At 47.9% G+C, this 16,864-nt stretch overlaps 1 protein-coding gene across 1 annotated transcript in view; it reads right to left on the reverse strand.

Annotated features, from left to right (window-relative positions):
* Positions 1-16,864, reverse strand: part of LOC135050554 (uncharacterized) — a 1,514,661-nt gene that overhangs the window by 136,041 nt on the left and 1,361,756 nt on the right. The window lies entirely within an intron of this gene.

The raw sequence follows: 16,864 nt of genomic DNA on the forward strand, positions 1-16,864 counted from the left end.
TGTAGCTACCTCTGTGTCGGCAGTCGCTCGTCAATCCATAAGTATACTAGTATCCATCCATCTCCATTGTTTACCTGAGGTGCCTTTTAGTTGTGCCTATTAAAATATGGAGAACAAAAATGTTGAGGTTCCAAAAATAGGGAAAGATCAAGATCGACTTCCACCTCGTGCTGAAGCTGCTGCCACTAGTCATGGCCGAGACGATGAAATGCCAGCAACGTCGTCTGCCAAGGCCGATGCCCAATGTCATAGTACAGAGCATGTAAAATCCAAAACACCAAATATCAGTAAAAAAAGGACTCAAAAATCTAAAATAAAATTGTCGGAGGAGAAGCATAAACTTGCCAATATGCCATTTACCACACGGAGTGGCAAGGAACGGCTGAGGCCCTGGCCTATGTTCATGGCTAGTGGTTCAGCTTCACATGAGGATGGAAGCACTCAGCCTCTCGCTAGAAAAATGAAAAGACTCAAGCTGGCAAAAGCACAGCAAAGAACTGTGCGTTCTTCGAAATCACAAATCCACAAGGAGAGTCCAATTGTGTCGTTTGCGATGCCTGACCTTCCCAACACTGGACGTGAAGAGCATGCGCCTTCCGCCATTTGCACGCCCCCTGCAAGTGCTGGAAGGAGCACCCGCAGTCCAGTTCCTGATAGTCAGATTGAAGATGTCAGTGTTGAAGTACACCAGGATGAGGAGGATATGGGTGTTGCTGGCGCTGGGGAGGAAATTGACCAGGAGGATTCTGATGGTGAGGTGGTTTGTTTAAGTCAGGCACCTGGGGAGACACCTGTTGTCCGTGGGAGGAATAGGGCCATTGACATGCCTGGTGAAAATACCAAAAAAATCAGCTCTTCGGTGTGGAAGTATTTTAACAGAAATGCGGACAACATTTGTCAAGCCGTGTGTTGCCTTTGTCAAGCTGTAATAAGTAGGGGTAAGGACGTTAACCACCTCGGAACATCCTCCCTTATACGTCACCTGCAGCGCATTCATCATAAGTCAGTGACAAGTTCAAAAACTTTGGGCGACAGCGGAAGCAGTCCACTGACCAGTAAATCCCTTCCTCTTGTAACCAAGCTCACGCAAACCACCCCACCAACTCCCTCAGTGTCAATTTCCTCCTTCCCCAGGAATGCCAATAGTCCTGCAGGCCATGTCACTGGCAATTATGACGAGTCCTCTCCTGCCTGGGATTCCTCCAATGCATCCTTGCGTGTAACGCCTACTGCTGCTGGCGCTGCTGTTGTTGCTGCTGGGAGTCGATGGTCATCCCAGAGGGGAAGTCGTACTCGTAAGCCCACTTTTACTACTTCCACCAAGCAATTGACTGTCCAACAGTCCTTTGCGAGGAAGATGAAATATCACAGCAGTCATCCTGCTGCAAAGCGGATAACTGAGGCCTTGGCATCCTGGGCGGTGAGAAACGTGGTTCCGGTATCCATCATTACTGCAGAGGCAACTAGAGACTTGTTGGAGGTACTGTGTATCCGGTACCAAATACCATCTAGGTTCCATTTCTCTAGGCAGGGGATACCGAAAATGTACACAGACCTCAGAAAAAGACTCACCAGTGTCCTAAAAAATGCAGTTGTACCCAATGTCCACTTAACCACGGACATGTGGACAAGTGGAGCAGGGAAGGCTCAGGACTATATGACTGTGACAGCCCACTGGGTAGATGTATGGACTCCCGCCGCAAGAACAGCAGCGGCGGCACCAGTAGCAGCATCTCGCAAACGCCAACTCTTTCCTAGGCAGGCTACGCTTTGTATCACCGCTTTCCAGAATACGCACACAGCTAAAAACCTCTTACGGCAACTGAGGAAGATCATCGCAGAATGGCTTACCCCAATTGGACTCTCCTGTGGATTTGTGGCATCGGACAACGCCAGCAATATTGTGTGTGCATTAAATATGGGCAAATTCCAGCACGTCCCATGTTTTGCACATACCTTGAATTTGGTGGTGCAGAATTATTTAAAAAACGAGAGGGGCGTGCAAGAGATGCTGTCGGTGGCCAGAAGAATTGCGGGACACTTTCGGCGTACAGGCACCACGTACAGAAGACTGGAGCACCACCAAAAACGCCTGAACCTGCCCTGCCATCATCTGAAGCAAGAAGTGGTAACGAGGTGGAATTCAACCCTCTATATGCTTCAGAGGTTGGAGGAGCAGCAAAAGGCCATTCAAGCCTATACAACTGAGCACGATATAGGAGGTGGAATGCACCTGTCTCAAGCGCAGTGGAGAATGATTTCAACGTTGTGCAAGGTTCTGCAACCTTTTGAACTTGCCACACGTGAAGTCAGTTCAGACACTGCCAGCCTGAGTCAGGTCATTCCCCTCATCAGGCTTTTGCAGAAGAAGCTGGAGACATTGAAAGAGGAGCTAAAACAGAGCAATTCCGCTAGGCATGTGGGACTTGTGGATGGAGCCCTTAATTCGCTTAACAAGGATTCACGGGTGGTCAATCTGTTGAAATCAGAGCACTACATTTTGGCCACCGTGCTCGATCCTAGATTTAAAACCTACCTTGGATCTCTCTTTCCGGCAGACACAAGTCTGCTGGGGTTCAAAGAACTGCTGGTGACAAAATTGTCAAGTCAAGCGGAACGCGACCTGTCAACATCTCCTCCTTCACATTCTCCCGCAACTGGGGGTGTGAGGAACAGGCTCAGAATTCTGAGCCCACCCGCTGGCGGTGATGCAGGGCAGTCTGGAGCGACTGCTGATGCTGACATCTGGTCCGGACTGAAGGACCTGACAACGATTACGGACATGTCGTCTACTGTCACTGCATATGATTCTCTCCCCATTGAAAGAATGGTGGAGGATTATATGAGGTACCGCATCCAAGTAGGCACGTCAGACAGTCCGTACTTATACTGGCAGGAAAAATAGGCAATTTGGAGGCCCTTGCACAAACTGGCTTTATTCTACCTAAGTTGCCCTCCCACAAGTGTGTACTCTGAAAGAGTGTTTAGTGCCGCCGCTCACCTTGTCAGCAATCGGCGTACGAGGTTACATCCAGAAAATGTGGAGAAGATGATGTTCATTAAAATGAATTATAATCAATTCCTCCGTGGAGACATTGACCAGCAGCAATTGCCTCCACAAAGTAGTACACAGGGAGCTGAGATGGTGGATTCCAGTGGGGATGAATTGATAATCTGTGAGGAGGAGGATGTACACGGTGATATATCGGAGGATGATGATGAGGTGGACATCTTGCCTCTGTAGAGCCAGTTTGTGCAAGGAGAGATTAATTGCTTCTTTTTTGGTGGGGGTTCAAACCAACCCGTCATTTCAGTCACAGTCGTGTGGCAGACCCTGTCACTGAAATGATGGGTTGGTTAAAGTGTGCATGTCCTGTTTATACAACATAAGGGTGGGTGGGAGGGCCCAAGGACAATTCCATCTTGCACCTCTTTTCTCTGACGTCCTAGTGGATGCTGGGAACTCCGTATGGACCATGGGGAATAGACGGGCTCCGCAGGAGACTGGGCACTCTTAAAAGAAAGATTAGGTACTATATCTGGTGTGCACTGGTTCCTCCCTCTATGCTCCTCCTCCAGACCTCAGTTAGAATCTGTGCCCGGCCAGAGCTGGATGCACCTAGTGGGCTCTCCTGAGCTTACTAGAAAAGAAAGTATTTGTTAGGTTTTTTATTTTCAGTGAGATCTGCTGGCAACAGACTCACTGCTACGAGGGACTGAGGGGAGAGAAGCAAACCTACCTGCTTGCAGCTAGCTTGTGCTTCTAAGGCTACTGGACACCATTAGCTCCAGAGGGATCGAACACAGGGCCCGACCTCGATCGTCCGTTCCCGGAGCCGCGCCGTCGTCCCCCTTGCAGAGCCAGAAGACGGAAGAACCAGGAGAAAATCGGCGGCTGAAGACTCCGGTCTTCAATAAGGTAGCGCACAGCACTGCAGCTGTGCGCCATTGCTCCCACAGCACACCACACGCTCCGGTCACTGGTGGGTGCAGGGCGCTGGGGGGGGCGCCCTGGGCTGCAATAAGTATACCTTTTTGGCAAATGTGCACATAATACAGTTATAAACTGTATATGTGCCTAATCCCCCGCCATACACTTTATTAAAAAAGCGGGAGAAGCCCGCCGCGGAGGGGGCGGGGCTATCTCCCTCAGCACACCGGCGCCATTTTTTCTTCACAGCTCCGCAGGAAGGACGCTCCCCAGGCTCTCCCCTGCAGTATACACTACAAGAAGGGTAAAAAAGAGAGGGGGGGGGGGCACATAAATTTAGGCGCAAAAGGTGATATAAGCAGCTATTGGGGGAAAATTCACTTTGTGTTAGTGTAAATCCCTCTGTTATATAGCGCTCTGGTGTGTGCTGGCATACTCTCTCTCTGTCTCCCCAAAGGACTTTGTGGGGTCCTGTCCTCAGTCAGAGCATTCCTTGTGTGTGTGCGGTGTGTCGGTACGGCTGTGTCGACATGTTTGAGGAGGACGCTTACGCGGAGGCGGAGCAGGTGCCGATAAGTGTGATGTCGCCCCCTGCGGGGCCGACACCAGAGTGGATGGATATGTGGAAGGTATTAACCGACAGTGTCAACTCCTTGCATAAAAGGTTCGATGACGCAGCTTTGGGACAGCCGGCATCTCAGCCCGCACCTGCCCAGGCGTCTCAGAGGCGTTCAGGGGCTCAAAAACGCCCGCTACCTCAGATGGCAGACACAGATGTCGACACGGAGTCTGACTCCAGTGTAGACGAGGATGAGACAAATGTACAGTCCACAAGGGCCATCCGATACATGATTACGGCAATGAAAAATGTGTTGCACATTTCTGACATTAACCCGGTTACCACTAAATAGGGTATTATGTTTGGGGAGAAAAAGCAGCCAGTGACTTTTCCCCCATCTGATGAGTTAAATGAATTGTGTGAAGAAGCGTGGTGTTCCCCAGATAAGAAATTAGTGATTTCTAAGAGGTTACTAATGGCATACCCTTTCCCGCCAACGGACAGGTTACGTTGGGAAAGATCCCCTAGGATGGACAAGGCGCTCACACGCTTATCAAAAAAGGTGGCACTGCCGTCTCAGGACACGGCCGCCTTAAAGGAGCCTGCAGATAGAAAGCAGGAGGCTATCCTGAAGTCTGTGTATATACACTCAGGTACTATACTGAGACCTGCAATTGCTTCAGCATGGATGTGTAGTGCTGCAGCTGCTTGGTCTGATACCCTGTCAGATAACATTGATTCCCTTGACAGGGATACTATTTTGCTAACCATAGAGCATATTAAAGACGTCGTCTTATATATGAGGGATGCACAGAGGGACATTTGCCGGCTGGCATCTAGAATTAATGCAATGTCCATTTCTGCCAGGAGAGTATTATGGACTCGGCAGTGGACAGGTGATGCTGATTCTAAAAGGCACATGTAGGTTTTGCCTTATAAGGGTGAGGAATTGTTTGGGGACGGTCTCTCGGACCTCGTATCCACAGCAACAGCTGGGAAGTCGACTTTTTTACCTCAGGTTCCCTCACAGCCTAAGAAAGCACCGTATTATCAAGTACAGTCCTTTCGGCCTCAGAAAGGCAAGCGGGTCAGAGGCGCGTCCTTTCTGCCCAGAAGCAGGGGTAGAGGGAAAAAGCTGCACCAGACAGCCAGTTCCCAGGAACAAAAATCCTCCCCTGCTTCCACTAAGTCCACCGCATGACACTGGGGCTCCACAGGTGGAGCCAGGTGCGGTGGGGGCGCGTCTCCGGAACTTCAGCGACCAGTGGGTTCGCTCACAGGTGGATCACTGGGTTCTACAAGTGGTATCTCAGGGATACAAGCTGGAGTTCGAGGCGTCTCCCCCTCGCCGTTACCTCAAATCAGCCTTGCCAGCTGCTCCCAAGGAAAGGGAGGTAGTACTGGCGGCAATTCACAAGCTGTACCTTCAGCAGGTGATAATCAAAGTTCCCCTCATTCAACAGGGACGGGGTTACTATTCCACAATGTTTGTGGTACCGAAACCAGACGGTTCGGTGAGACCCATTCTAAATTTGAAATCCTTGAACACTTATATAAGGAAGTTCAAGTTCAAAATGGAATCGCTCAGGGCGGTTATTGCAATGATAATACTCCTTTGAAAGAAGGGAGTTATAATTATCCCGTACTTGGACGATCTCCTTATAAAGGCAAGGTCCAAGGAGCAGTTGTTAGTCGGAGTAGCACTATCTCGGGAAGTGCTACAACAGCACGGCTGGATTCTGAATATCCAAAAGTCGCAGCTGATTTCTACGACGCGTCTGCTGTTCTGGGCATGATTCTGGACACAGAACAGAAGAAGGTGTTTCTCCTGGAGGAGAAGGCCCAGGAATTGTCATCTCTGGTCAGGGACCTCCTGAAACCAAAACAGGTGTCGGTGCATCACTGCACGCGAGTCCTGGGAAAGATGGTAGCTTCTTACGAAGCAAATCCCTTCGGCAGGTTCCATGCAAGGATCTTTCAGTGGGATCTGTTAGACAAGTGGACCGGATCGCATCTTCAGATGCATCGGTTGATCACCCTGTCCCCGAGGGCCAGGGTGTCTCTGCTGTGGTGGCTGCAGAGTGCTCATCTTCTCGAGGGCCGCAGATTCGGCATTCAGGACTGGGTCCTGGTGACCACGGATGCAAGCCTCCGAGGTTGGGGTGCAGTCACTCAGGGAAGAAACTTCCAAGGACAGTGGTCGAGTCAGGAGACTTCCCTACACATAAATATTCTGGAACTAAGGGCCATTTACAATGCCCTGAGTCAAGCAGAACCCCTGCTTCAAAACCAACCGGTGCTGATTCAGTCAGACAACATCACGGCGGTCGCCCATGTAAACCGACAGGGCGGCACAAGAAGCAGGATGGCGATGGCAGAAGCCACAAGGATTCTTCGATGGGCGGAGAATCACGTGCTAGCACTGTCAGCGGTGTTCATTCCGGGAGTGGACAACTGGGAAGCAGACTTCCTCAGCAGGCACGACCTCCACCCGGGAGAGTGGGGACTTCATCCAGAAGTCTTCAAGCTGATTGTAAATCGTTGGGAAAGGCCACAGGTGGACATGATGGCGTCCCGCCTCAACAAAAAGCTAAAAAGATATTGCGCCAGGTCAAGGGACCCTCAGGCGATAGCTGTGGACGCTCTAGTGACACCGTGGGTGTACCAGTCGGTTTATGTGTTCTCTCCTCTTCCTCTCATACCAAAGGTACTGAGGATAATAAGAAAGAGAGGAGTAAGAACTATACTCATCGTTCCGGATTGGCCAAGAAGAACTTGGTACCCGGAACTACAAGAAATGATCTCAGAGGACCCTTGGCCTCTGCCGCTCCGACAGGACCTGCTACAGCAGGGGCCCTGTCTGTTCCAAGACTTACCGCGGCTGCGTTTGACGGCATGTCGGTTGAACGCCGGATCCTAATGGAAAAGGGCATTCCAGATGAAGTCATTCCTACGCTGATTAAAGCTAGGAAGGATGTGACAGCAAAACATTATCACCGCATATGGCGAAAATATGTTGCTTGGTGTGAGGCCAGGAAGGCCCCAACAGAGGAATTTCAGCTGGGTCGATTTCTGCACTTCCTACAGTCAGGAGTGACTATGGGCCTAAAATTGGGATCCATTAAAGTCCAGATTTCGGCCCTGTCTATTTTCTTTCAAAAAGAACTGGCTTCACTGCCTGAAGTTCAGACGTTTGTTAAGGGAGTGCTGCATATTCAGCCCCCTTTTGTGCCTCCAGTGGCACCTTGGGATCTCAACGTTGTGTTGGATTTCCTAAAATCACATTGGTTTGAGCCACTTCAGACCGTGGAGTTGAAGTATCTCACGTGGAAGGTAGTCATGCTGTTGGCCTTGGCCTCAGCTAGGCATGTGTCAGAATTGGCGGCTTTGTCCTGTAAAAGCCCATATCTGATTTTCCATATAGACAGGGCAGAATTGAGGACTCGTCCCCAATTTCTCCCAAAGGTGGTATCAGCGTTTCATTTGAACCAACCTATTGTGGTGCCTGCGGCTACTCGGGACTTGGAGGATTCCAAGTTGCTGGACGTAGTCCGGGCCCTGAAAATCTATGTTTCCAGGACGGCTAGAGTCAGGAAAACCGACTCGCTGTTTATCCTGCATGCACCCAACAAGCTGGGTGCTCCTGCTTCTAAGCAGACTATTGCTCGCTGGATCTGTAGCACGATTCAACTTGCACATTCTGCGGCTGGACTGCCGCATCCTAAATCAGTAAAAGCCCATTCCACGAGGAAGGTGGGCTCTTCTTGGGCGGCTGCCCGAGGGGTCTTGGCTTTACAACTTTGCCGAGCTGCTACTTGGTCGGGATCAAACACTTTTGCAAAATTCTACAAGTTTGATACCCTGGCTGAGGAGGACCTTGAGTTTGCTCATTCGGTGCTGCAGAGTCATCCGCACTCTCCCGCCCGTTTGGGAGCTTTGGTATAATCCCCATGGTCCTTACGGAGTACCCAGCATCCACTAGGACGTCAGAGAAAATAAGAATTTACTCACCGGTAATTCTATTTCTCGTAGTCCGTAGTGGATGCTGGGAGCCCGTCCTAAGTGCGGACTTTCTGCAATACATGTATATAGTTATTGCTTAACTATAGGGTTTTGTTATGAGCCATCTGTTAAATGAGGCTCAGTTGTTGTTCATACTGTTAACTGGGTATAGTTATCACAAGTTGTACAGTGTGATTGGTGTGGCTGGTATGAGTCTTACCCTGGATTCCAAATCCTTTCCTAGTAATGTCAGCTCTTCCGGGCACAGTTTCCCTAACTGAGGTCTGGAGGAGGGGCATAGAGGGAGGAGCCAGTGCACACCAGATATAGTACCTAATCTTTCTTTTAAGAGTGCCTAATCTCCCAGTCTCCTGCGGAGCCCGTCTATTCCCCATGGTCCTTACGGAGTACCCAGCATCCACTACGGACTACGAGAAATAGAATTACCGGTGAGTAAATTCTTATTTTTTTTAATTTATCTCTGCATCATGTGATGTTTGGGGCTAATTTTTTTTTAAGTGCCATCCTGTCTAACACTGCAGTGCCACTCCTAGATGGGCCAGGTGTTTGTGCCGCCCACTTGGGTCGCTTAGCTTAGTCATCCAGCGACCTCGGTGCAAATTTTAGGACTAAAAATTATATTGTGAGGTGTTCAGAATAGACTGGAATTGAGTGGAAATTATGGTTATTGAGGTTAATAATACTATGGGATTAAAATTACCCCCAAATTCTATGATTTAAGCTGTTTTTAAGGGTTTTTTGAAAAAAAACACCCGAATCCGACAAAAATTTTTCGGTGAGGTTTTGCCAAAACGCGTCCGAATCCAAAACACGGCCGCAAAACCGAATCCAAAACACAAAACCCGAAAAATGTCCGGGGCACATCTCGAACCCTAACCCTCCCGCCGCTTAGCCTAATTTTAACCTTCCCCTAGTACCTAACCCTATCCTCCCCTTAGTACCTAACCCTACCCTTCCTACCATTCATCCTAATATTAACCTCCCCTTAGTACCTAACCCTAACCTCACCCCCTCCGAAGCCCAATCCTAACCTCTCCCTAGTACCTGATCCTAACTGCCCCCCTCTGCAGCCAAACCCTAACCCATACTCCTAGTTTCAAACCCTCTTGCCCTGCAGCCTAACCCTATCCCCCCTAGCAGCAAACCATTGTACTCCCACCCCCTCAGCCTAACCCTGACCTCCCCCTAGCACCTAACCCTAACCTCCACAGCCTAAACTTAACCTCTCCCTAGTACCTAAACCTAACTGCTCCCCATGGCAGCCTAAACCTGACCCTCCCCCTAGTTCCCAACCCTCTTGCCCTGCTGCATAACCCTAACCTCCCATAGCAGCCTAACCCTTCCGCCCTGCAGCCTAACCCTCCTGCCCCGCAGCCTAACCCTCACACCCCGCAGCCTAACCCTAACCTCCTACTAGTACCTAACACTATCCCTTCTGGCCCGCAGCCTAATACCCCTTTTCCACCTACGTACCGTGTCCGATCCGGGATGTTTAACACGGCTACAACCCGTGTCGGCTCCCCCGTTTCCACTACACTTCGACACGGGTTATTCCCGTGTCTGATCTGTTTCCACCTAACCCGGGTAAGCTCTGTAAAAGCCTATTGCTGTCATTACAAATGGACTTTTTACTGTCTCATCAAGATGATGTCATCAAAAGGACCAAAACGGAGGGGTGGGGCCTGCTCACAGCATTGCAGCAATGGACACCGGTGCAGTAGCTGTGTCTAGCATGGAGTCGCAGACTGTTTGCAGTTTACTGCTGCTTTCTGCTACAGACAGCTTGATGCAGCTTTTCACCTTGTGCTACCTACTGCAGAGCTGGAGAAGGAGAGCTCAATTCTTTGCAGAGAGGGCTACCTATCGACGCAAATATTTGAAAAGGAGGAGAGCGCGTATATCATCCACTGTTGTTATTTCTTTCATAACAATGAACTGTACACCAAGCCGAAGAATGTGGATGAGAGATCGCAGACATGGGGAAGCATTCATGCAGACTATTCTAGCATATCAGGAGGAGCAGTGGATGTCAAACTTCAGGATGTCTCGCGCTACATTCGAGTATGTTTTGGAACTACTGTCCCCCGCAATAACCATGCAGACCACCAGGTTCCGTAAGCCCATTGAGCCAGCCAGGAGATTAGCAATTGCTCTCTGGTGGTATGCTACCCCTGGAGAGTATCGCACAGTTTCCAGTTTATTTGGAGTAGGGATTGGCACGGTCTGCAAGATTGTATACCAGGTCACGCGGGCATTGCTGGATACCATGTACCATCGCTTTATTTCCTTGCCACAAGGACAGCGGCTAGATGAGACTATAAAAGGGTTTAAGAAGCGTGGCTACCCACAGTGTGCTGGTGCCATAGATGGGACCCACATCCCCATCATCGCCCCCCATGACAACCCAGCAGACTATTACAATCGTAAGGGTTGGCATTCCATTGTTCTGCAAGCTGTAGTGGACCACAAATACTGGTAAGCACTGTTTCACTAATGTGTTTGAAATAGGCTTGGCCTGTTTTATGATAATGCATAAACCTTTATTTTTAGTTTCACAGATGTCTTCATAGGGTGGCCCGGACGGTCACATGATGCAAGGGTTCTCGCCAACTCCGATCTTTACAGTATTGCTGAGGACAAGCTTGGTGGATGGCTTTTCCCTCGAGAGGTAAGATTATTTACTACTTAAACTAATGTTCGCCCATAAACCAATAGTCAAGTTTTACCCCTGTAATAATATTAATGTTTTATTAACAGAAATCGGTGATCGTACATGGTGTGGACATCCCGGTCCATCTCATTGGTGATGCAGCATACCCATTACAGCGCTGGCTAATGAAGGGCTACACCCAGCATGTTCACTTATCCCCCGAACAGACATCATATACCCATGCCCTAAGTTCGGCCCGTATGGCAGTGGAGAATGCGTTTGGGCGTTTAAAAGGACGCTGGCGCTGCCTCATGAAGAGGAATGATGTGGACTTGAAAATAATGCCAGATATAGTAGCGGCCTGCTGCATTCTCCATAACATATGTGAGATACAAAAGGAAAACTTTCTCCCCGAGTGGAATATACATGATCATGGGGCGGGGGTCGCTGTACATGATGCACCAGGCTTGGTGGGGGGGCATGACGCTGCCAGCGAGTGCATAAGGGCCACCATTGCAGCTAATCTTCAAACAATGTTGCAGTAGAGAAAACAGACAAGTTTTTGTGTGCAAACAATTTTTGTTTATTTCGTTTTTTTCAGTTATAAAAATTTGGTTCAAAAGTTGTTATTATATTTTTCCTTTTAAACAGTTGGCACACATTTTCTGAGGTAACAATATAAAATATTTAAGTGCAAACATGTCACTGTAAAATTCCACATAACGCAAGGGGTCTTCAACATGTGTCCCTCCAGCTGTTGTGGAACAACATGTACCAGCATGTGTTGCTATGTGTTTCCACAACAGCTAGAGGGCCACATGGTGAAGACACCTGCCCTGAGGTAAAAGAGTAAAGTGCAAACAGGGCACTCTGTAAAAAAAAAACCCTAATGTTTGGTTTGGCAGATATCGGGTCACCCCCAATATTTGGATCGCACTGCCGCACATTTTCTGAGGTAACATTATAAAATATTTAAGTGCAAACATGTCACTGTAAAATTCCACATAACGCAAGGGGTCTTCAACATGTGTCCCTCCAGCTGTTGTGGAACAACATGTACCAGCATGTGTTGCTATGTGTTTCCACAACAGCTAGAGGGCCACATGGTGAAGACACCTGCCCTGAGGTAAAAGAGTAAAGTGCAAACAGGGCACTCTGTAAAAAAAAAACCCTAATGTTTGGTTTGGCAGATATCGGGTCACCCCCAATATTTGGATCGCACTGCCGCACATTTTCTGAGGTAACAATATAAAAAGGTAGCCCAAATATCTGGATCCCACTGCCCATTTTCTGAGGTAACACTATAAAACTTTAAAGTGCCAACAGGGCACTCTGTAAAATCAAAATAATGTTTGCATTTGTAGGTATCAGGGTTGAGGATACAGTGCAAACATAACCTTAAAACACAAACATTGTTTTATAACCCGCTGCTTTAAGGCAGTTGTCTATATACCCGAAATTCTGAGGATTGCGGGATTTGTGTTGGGGGATTTGAGGGAGGCTCATAGTTGTATGGACCATATGGGTGCTGTGGGTAGGCTGTGTCTTGCTGTTGTGTTTGTGTGGTATTCCCTATGGTACGTGCAAACGTGCGTTCAAAAAATGTCATCTGCCTATCATGCATGGTCATTAACTGACTCATAAAAGTTTGATGCATTTCTTTTTCTGACGCAAGGAATTTCTCAAGCCGTGCATCTTCCTGGGCATTGAGCTCACTATCTGCCTCACGCAGGTGATCCACGATAATGGACTTCATTGCTTTGACCGTTTGTTCTGTTTTGTTCAGTTTCTTTTTCCGCTGTGGAACGTTGTAGACTGTGAAGGAGATGAAACAGAATGTAGGCAACAATATAAAAATAGCAGTGGTAGCATATACGTGTTTGTGGCCTTCTCCCACCTGCACACTAGCAATACTCTGCAACATTACCATGATTCTATTAAAAAATAGCAGTGGTAGCATATACGTGTTTGTGGCCTTCTCCCACCTGCACACTAGCTATACTCTGCAACATTACCATGCCTTTACATATAGGGACTGCTGCAACTGTATTTGTAATGGTAATACTTACTATTTGAGCGCAAAGTCGTGGTCTTGGGGGGTTGCGACGTCTCCGCCTGAGACTGTGGTACGTCCTCAATAGTGGCACTGATGGAATCATCATTGACGGTCGAGTCTTCAAAACTGCTGTCCGATATAAGCAGCGGGGATGATGGGCTGCATTGTGAGCTGGGAAGGCTGTGCTGTGTTTCCTCACAGTCCTCGTCGACTGACATCTGGCGACTGGCAGAGCTGGATGACGATAGTGCTATGGGATTTGTTATCGCAGTTTTGCCGAAGACACTATAGCATAGGTCATAATATGGCCATTCCATACGCCCAGCACCACTTTTCTTGCGGTTATGGTCGTGTACTTTGGTGAATTGTCTGCGTAGTGCCTTCAATTTGTTAACGACTTGTTGCTGGGTTTTTTGGATGCCCCTTTCTGCCAGCATAAGGGATATGTTCTTGTAGACGATAGCATCCTTAACTGTTCCAGTCACCTGCCTTCTTATTTCTTCCTCTCCCCGAATATTAAGCAGCTCTTTGATCTCTGTGTCTGACCAGATATGGCTAGCCATGTTGCTGTGCTGGAGCTTCTGCTGCTGTATATTGTCTGTTTGTTTGGAAGCTGCTGCAATAAAAATATCTGTATGTACCCAGCGCGACTTCAGAGTGTTTTGTTTGCTGCCTCAATGCCTGCATGTGCCCAGCGTGTCTCCCAGGGATGACATCATCTTCCAGTGCCCCAGAAGCACCAATCAGCGTCTCAGAGCGTTACTCGGGTCTGAAAACACGTGTAATGACCGTTTCCACTGCACCGCTATCCGTGTCATTACCGTGTTCTACCCAGGTAAATAGCCGGGTTGGATTCCCGGGTCACTCAACCCGTGTTGACCCGTTTCCACCTAATAAAAATTAGAGATGAGCGGGTTCGGTTCCTCGGAATCTAAACCCGCCCGAACTTCAGCTTTTTTTACACGGATCCGAGCGACTCGGATCTTCCCGCCTTGCTCGGTTAACCCGAGCGCGCCCGAACGTCATCATGACGCTGTCGGATTCTCGCGAGGCTCGGATTCTATCGCGAGACTCGGATTCTATATAAGGAGCCGCGCGTCGCCGCCATTTTCACACGTGCATTGAGATTGATAGGGAGAGGACGTGGCTGGCGTCCTCTCCATTTAGATTAGAAGAGAGAGAGTGAGATTGAGACAGAGACACTTGATTTACTGGAGCTTAGGAGTACTAGAGAGTGCAGAGTTTACTAGTGACTGACCACTGACCAGTGACCACCAGTGCAGTTTTATTTAATATAATCCGTTCTCTGCCTGAAAAAAACGATACACAGTGACTCAGTCACATACCATATCTGTGTGCTCAGCCCAGTGTGCTGCATCATCTATGTATAATATCTGACTGTGCTCACACAGCTTAATTGTGGGGGAGACTGGGGAGCAGTTATATAGGTTATAGCAGGAGCCAGGAGTACATATTATTAAAATTAAACAGTGCACACTTTTGCTGCAGGAGTGCCACTGCCAGTGTGACTGACCAGTGACCTGACCACACTGACCACCAGTATAGTATACTATATTGTGATTGCCTGAAAAAGTTAAACACTCGTCGTGTGACTTGTGTGGTGTTTTTTTTTTTATTCTATAAAAAACTCATTCTGCTGACAGACAGTGTCCAGCAGGTCCGTCATTATATAATATATACCTGTCCGGCTGCAGTAGTGATATATATATATTTTTTATATCATTATTTATCATCCAGTCGCAGCAGACACAGTACGGTAGTTCACGGCTGTAGCTACCTCTGTGTCGGCACTCGGCAATCCATCCATAATTGTATACCACCTACCCGTGTTTTTTTTTTCTTTCTTCTTTATACATACTACATCTCATTATCATCCAGTCTATATTAGCAGCAGACACAGTACAGTACGGTAGTCCACGGCTGTAGCTACCTCTGTGTCGGCACTCGGCAGTCCGTCCATAATTGTATACCACCTACCCGTGGTTTTTTTTTCTTTCTTCTTTATACATACATACTACATCTCATTATCAACCAGTCTATATTAGCAGCAGACACAGTACAGTACGGTAGTCCACGGCTGTAGCTACCTCTGTGTCGGCACTCGGCAGTCCGTCCATAATTGTATACCACCTACCCGTGGTTTTTTTTCTTTCTTCTTTATACATACATACTACATCTCATTATCAACCAGTCTATATTAGCAGCAGACACAGTACAGTACGGTAGTCCACGGCTGTAGCTACCTCTGTGTCGGCACTCGGCAGTCCATCCATAATTGTATACCACCTACCCGTGGTTTTTTTTTCTTTCTTCTTTATACATACTACATCTCATTGTCATCCAGTCTATATTAGCAGCAGACACAGTGCAGTACGGTAGTCCACGGCTGTAGCTACCTCTGTGTCGGCACTCGGCAGTCCATCCATAATTGTATACCACCTACCCGTGGTTTTTTTTTCTTTCTTCTTTATACATACTACATCTCATTATCATCCAGTCTATATTAGCAGCAGACACAGTACAGTACGGTAGTCCACGGCTGTAGCTACCTCTGTGTCGGCACTCGGCAGTCCGTCCATAATTGTATACCACCTACCCGTGGTTTTTTTTTCTTTCTTCTTTATACATACATACTACATCTCATTATCATCCAGTCTATATTAGCAGCAGACACAGTACAGTACGGTAGTCCACGGCTGTAGCTACCTCTGTGTCGGCACTCGGCAGTCCGTCCATAATTGTATACCACCTACCCGTGGTTTTTTTTCTTTCTTCTTTATACATACATACTACATCTCATTATCAACCAGTCTATATTAGCAGCAGACACAGTACAGTACGGTAGTCCACGGCTGTAGCTACCTCTGTGTCGGCACTCGGCAGTCCATCCATAATTGTATACCACCTACCCGTGGTTTTTTTTTCTTTCTTCTTTATACATACTACATCTCATTATCATCCAGTCTATATTAGCAGCAGACACAGTACAGTACGGTAGTCCACGGCTGTAGCTACCTCTGTGTCGGCACTCGGCAGTCCATCCATAATTGTATACCACCTACCCGTGGTTTTTTTTTCTTTCTTCTTTATACATACTACATCTCATTATCATCCAGTCTATATTAGCAGCAAACACAGTACAGTACGGTAGTCCACGGCTGTAGCTACCTCTGTGTCGGCACTCGGCAGTCCGTCCATAATTGTATACCACCTACCCGTGGTTTTTTTTCTTTCTTCTTTATACATACATACTACATCTCATTATCAACCTGTCTATATTAGCAGCAGACACAGTACAGTACGGTAGTCCACGGCTGTAGCTACCTCTGTGTCGGCACTCGGCAGTCCATCCATAATTGTATACTAGTATCCATCCATCTCCATTGTTTACCTGAGGTGCCTTTTAGTTGTGCCTATTAAAATATGGAGAACAAAAATGTTGAGGTTCCAAAATTAGGGAAAGATCAAGATCCACTTCCACCTCGTGCTGAAGCTGCTGCCACTAGTCATGGCCGAGACGATGAAATGCCAGCAACGTCGTCTGCCAAGGCCGATGCCCAATGTCATCGTACAGAGCATGTCAAATCCAAAACACCAAATATCAGTAAAAAAAGGACTCCAAAA

Source organism: Pseudophryne corroboree, chromosome 1 (assembly GCF_028390025.1).
Source record: "Pseudophryne corroboree isolate aPseCor3 chromosome 1, aPseCor3.hap2, whole genome shotgun sequence".
NCBI lineage: Eukaryota > Metazoa > Chordata > Amphibia > Anura > Myobatrachidae > Pseudophryne > Pseudophryne corroboree.